This window comes from Oncorhynchus masou, unplaced genomic scaffold (genome assembly GCF_036934945.1).
Source record: "Oncorhynchus masou masou isolate Uvic2021 unplaced genomic scaffold, UVic_Omas_1.1 unplaced_scaffold_787, whole genome shotgun sequence".
In the NCBI taxonomy this organism is placed as follows: domain Eukaryota; kingdom Metazoa; phylum Chordata; class Actinopteri; order Salmoniformes; family Salmonidae; genus Oncorhynchus; species Oncorhynchus masou.
Window position 1 is genome coordinate 271669 of NW_027014340.1, and position 5832 is coordinate 277500.

A 5832-nucleotide genomic window follows, 5' to 3' on the forward strand; every position below is an offset into this window, starting at 1 on the left:
GCTCTCTGTCTCCTTGGAGGGTAATAGCTGTAATACTGAGAGGAAAATTATAGAGAACAAGTGAGGCCAATACTATAACTAAATGTCACATCTGATAGGATGTGTGGGTGGTCTGGAGTCTGCCAAGGCAAGTTGTAGCAGCTCATTGTTAAATACCATGACAGACATGACACAGTAAAGACCATTGACAGTAGTCCTAACACATTACATCTAGTAGACCCAGTCTACTGGCACCTACAGCACAGACTTACTGTATTTAAGAGATGAGGGTTAAGATCTTCCGACTTGATATTGTTGCTTTGTTATGCCTGGCTATTAGATGATCAATCCATCCTACTGTATACAGTATGTTCAACTGTATATCCTACTGTATATCCTACTGTATATCCTACTGTATAGCTTACTGTATATCCTACTGTATATCCTACTGTATATCCTACTGTATAGCTTACTGTATATCATACTGTATATCCTATTGTATGTCCTACTACATGTCCTACTGTATATCCTACTGTATATCCTACTGTATATCCTATTGTATGTTCTACTACATGCCCTACTACATGTCCTACTGTATACTGTATGTCCTACCGTATGTCCCACTGTATATCCTGTTGTATGTCAAACTGTATGTCCTACTGTATGTCCTACTGTATATCCTACTGTATGTCCTATTGTATATCCTACTGTATGTCCTACTGTATGTCCTACTGTATATCCTACTGTATGTACTACTGTATATCCTACTGTATGTCCTACTGTATGTTCTACTGTATGTTCTACTGTATGTCCTACTGTATGTCCTACTGTACATCCTACTGTATAGCTTACTGTATATCATACTGTATATCCTATTGTATGTCCTACTACATGTCCTACTGTATATCCTACTGTATATCCTACTGTATATCCTATTGTATGTTCTACTACATGCCCTACTACATGTCCTACTGTATATCCTACTGTATATGATACTGTATTTCCTACTGTCTACTGTCCTACTGAATACTGTATGTCCTACCGTATGTCCCACTGTATATCCTGTTGTATGTCCAACTGTATATTCTACTGTATGTCCTACTGTATATCCTACTGTATGTCCTACTGTATGTCCTACTGTATGTCCTACTGTATGTTCTACTGTATGTCCTACTGTATATCCTACTGTATGTCCTACTGTATATCCTACTGTCTGTCCTACTGTATACTGTATATCCTACTGTATGTCCTACTGTATATCCTAATGTATATCCTACTGTATGTCCTACTGTATATTCTACTGTATACTGTATGTCCTACTGTATGTTCTACTGTATATCCTACTGTATGTCCTACTGTATATCCTACTGTATACTGTATAGTCTACTGTATGTCCTACTGTATGTCCTACTGTATACTGTATATCCTACTGTATGTCCTACTGTATATTCTACTGTATACTGTATATCCTACTGTATATTCTACTGTATGTCCTACTGTATATCCTACTGTATACTGTATATCCTACTGTATGTCCTACTGTATATCCTACTGTATACTGTATATCCTACTGTATATTCTACTGTATGTCCTACTGTATATCCTACTGTATACTGTATATCCTACTGTATGTCCTACTGTATATCCTACTGTATACTGTATATTCTACTGTATATCCTACTGTATATCCTACTGTTTACTGTATATCCTACTGTATGTCCTACTGTATTTTCTACTGTATGTCCTACTGTATGTCCTACTGTATACTGTATATCCTACTGTATGTCCTACTGTATATCCTACTGTATACTGTATATCCTACTGTATGCCCTACTGTATGTCCTACTGTATACTGTATATCCTACTGTATGTCCTACTGTATGTCCTACTATATACTATATATCCTACTGTATGTCCTACTGTATACCATATATCCTACTGTATGTCCTACTGTATATCCTACTGTATACTGTATATCCTACTGTATGTCCTACTGTATGTCCTACTGTATACTGTATATCCTACTGTATGTCCTACTGTATGTCCTATTATATACTATATATCCTACTGTATGTCCTACTGTATATTGTATGTCCTACTGTATGTCCTACTGTATACTGTATGTCCTACTGTATATCCTACTGTTTGTCCTACTGTATGTCCTACTGTATACTGTATGTCCTACTGTCTGTCCTACTGTCTGTCCTACTGTCTGTCCTACTGTATACTATATGTCCTACTGTATGTCCTACTGTCTGTCCTACTGTAATTTTGAGATTGGAGGACCAAATGTTAGAGGATTAGACTGAAAACATTCTAAATCTGAATAAATATCTTTGTCCTCCGTCTCATTCGACTCTTCATGAACATCATGCAGACTTGCATGCTATTTCTTCCTGAAGTGTACCATTATTTCTCCAGAACGTGTTGGATCTGGCAACACAACATCCTCTCCGTGTGACATAGGTCAACCTTGTGTCTTATCACGGTCTAACTTGGCATAATCTGAGACTGTGGCGTGGGAGATTAATCAATCAGCCAACGGCCACATTAAACAGATTCCTTAATGAAGTGGGATCTTTACAGGGATTATAGGACCACCTGTGAGGTGCCACCTGGTCCACCCCTTTAATTGGCACGGATGGCAGCGCCGCCACCAGCCAGACACAGAGAGGGCACGGAGACGAGACGTCGGGGGTGTCAAACCCATGCAAATGATGCCACTCTGTGTGTTGCGAGGACAAAAACAGCTCTGGGTGACACAGACTGAGCATCAAACTCTGTTCCTGCCAGCCTGGCAGTCTAAAACCGTGACAGAGCTCAACCAGACGTCTTGCAGCTGTGGTGGAACCGCTATGTCGCTAATGAACGCCGGGTCTGGAGAACATGTCACTCTTGAGTAGTAGTGCTCACCTCACAGAGACAATATACTATCTGCTTTAGTCAAATTCTTCCTTCGTTAATGTTGCTTCCACTGATATTTCTAGGGAGTTTTTTCCTAGGCACCGTGCTGTTTGGGGGGTTTTTTCGGCTGGGTTTCTGTTACAGCACTGTGAAATTGGCTGATGTAAGAAGGGCTCGATAAATACATTTGATTGATACGGTTCCATGAATGCATGGACACATTCACTGGCCACGGAGTATATTTAATTTAGTGGGACGGGATTTCTCCTTTTCACTTAATCTGACAGGGTGATCGATGCTCTCTCAGGGAAACAAAGTTCTGTTTTAAGGTTTGTTGTTCTGTTCTAAGGGTTGTTGTTCTGTTCTAAGGGTTGTTGTTCTGTTCTAAGGTTGTGAGAGCAGGGAAACCCCATTGGACATGACGACTGTGATTCTAGCAGCACCCTGGAGTCGAGGTTGTATCTGGGACGGAGCTATTGTTGTCTGTAATTAGCAGTGTGTCAGTGTTTCAGGGTAGTCTGTGATTAGTGAGTGATGATCCCGTCCACATTCCTCCCTCACCCCCAGGACGTAAACGTGATTCCAGAGTGGTTGCCAAGGGGCCCAGGGAACAGGTCTGTTGGCGCAGCGAGGTGGCATCTTTCTGTTGTGCCATGTCTCTGCTCTGCCAAGAGAGGTGCCAAGGACAAGGCCGCCTGTCTGCTTTCTGACCCCTATACTCCAACTAACTAGATTGTAACTCCTCTACTCCAACTAACTAGATTGTAACTCCTCTACTCCAACAAACTAGATTCTAATTCCTCTACTCCAACTAACTAGATTCTAATTTCTCTACTCCAACTAACTAGATTCTAACTCCTCTACTCCAACTAACTAGATTCTAACTCCTCTACTCCAACTAACTAGTTTCTAACTCCTCTACTCCAACTAACTAGATTCTAATTCCTCTACTCCAACTAACTAGATTCTAACTCCTCTACTCCAACTAGCTAGATAATAACTCCTCTACTCCAACTAGCTACATTATAACTCCTCTACTCCAACTAACTAGCTTCTGACCCCTATACTGCAATGAACTAGATTCTAACTCCTCTACTCCAACTAACTAGATTCTAACTCCTCTACTCCAACTAGCTAGTTTCTGACCACTATAATCCAACTAGCTAGTTTCAGAACTCTACACCAACTAGCTAGTTACTGACCACTATAATCAAACTAGCTAGTTTCTGACCACTATAATCCAACTAGCTAGTTTCTGACCTCTACTCCAACTAGCTAGTTTCTGACCTCTACTCCAACTAGCTAGTTTCTGACCTCTACTCCAACTAACTAGTTTCTGACCTCTACTCCAACTAGCTAGTTTCTGACCACTATAATCCAACTAGCTAGTTTCTGACCTCTACTCCAACTAGCTAGTTTCTGACCTCTACTCCAACTAGCTAGTTTCTCACCTCTGCTCCAACTAGCTAGTTTCTGACATCTACTCCAACTAGCTAGCTTCTGACCTCTACTCCAACTAGCTAGTGTCTGACCTCTACTCCAACTAGCTAGTTTCTGACCTCTACTCCAACTAGCTAGTTTCTGACCTCTACTCCAACTAGCTAGTTTCTGACCTCTACTCCAACTAGCTAGTTTCTGACCTCTACTCCAACTAGCTAGTGTCTGACCTCTACTCCAACTAGCTAGTGTCTGACCTCTACTCCAACTAGCTAGTTTCTGACCTCTACTCCAACTAGCTAGTTTCTGACCTCTACTCCAACTAGCTAGTTTCTGACCTCTACTCCAACTAACTAGTTTCTGACCTCTACTCCAACTAGCTAGTTTCTGACCACTATAATCCAACTAGCTAGTTTCTGACCTCTACTCCAACTAGCTAGTTTCTGACCACTATAATCCAACTAGCTAGTTTCTGACCTCTACTCCAACTAGCTAGTTTCTGACCTCTACTCCAACTAGCTAGTTTCTGACCTCTACTCCAACTAGCTAGTTTCTGACATCTACTCCAACTAGCTAGTTTCTGACCTCTAATCCAACTAGCTAGTTTCTGACCACTATAATCCAACCAGCTAGTTTCTGTTCTCTACTCCAACTAGCTAGTTTCTGACCTCTACTCCAACTAGCTAGTTTTTGACCTCTACTCCAACTAGCTAGTTTCTGACCTCTACTCCAACTAGCTAGTTTCTGACCTCTACTCCAACTAGCTAGTTTCTGACCTCTACTCCAACTAGCTAGTTTCTGAAAATAGAACTATGCGATAAAAAAATAAAATAATAGACATACATCAAAATATAAAAACGAGAAGATGCAAACTGACGGCAGTCCTTCACGGTAAATGTGGATCCTGTGAACTGTAAGAGATGGATCACACCCCCACCACCAGCACCACCAAGCGTTGGTCTTGTTTTGAATGAAAGAAGAACCATCACTAATCCTGTCTCTGGATCAGTTACAAAGATGTTAAAGCCATTCTGCACCAAACCAAACCCCTGCTGCCAGATCAGATCAGCTCTTTGATGTCTGTAGGAGACACAGAGAAACTGATTATATGTTTTCTGTTTTGTCTTCTGAACCACAACTAGACGCCTTGACTTCAGCTGGAAATAAAACCAACAACAACTAAACCTAATAGAGTTTCAGTAAGTCCATTTATAATGAGAATGTTTCAAGAAGACTTCAGACACGGTGACTGTTGATGATAGAGTCCCCCTACGCCCTAATCAAGAAGTCGTTTTGACCTAACTATCCCATCATGCCTCTCACCCTGGGCTTTCATCAGGTGTACGGTCTCTGTTTTGCCAAGAAAGATGGTCAACTGTTCCTCCTCCTCCTCCTCTTCCTCCCAGCCAGTCAGACGGACCAGATCATTCCACTAACAGACTATCTCTCTTCAAGACTATCAGTCACTAATGTGTTTCACAGGGCTTCAGATGGCCTGCGAGTCCCTCCAAA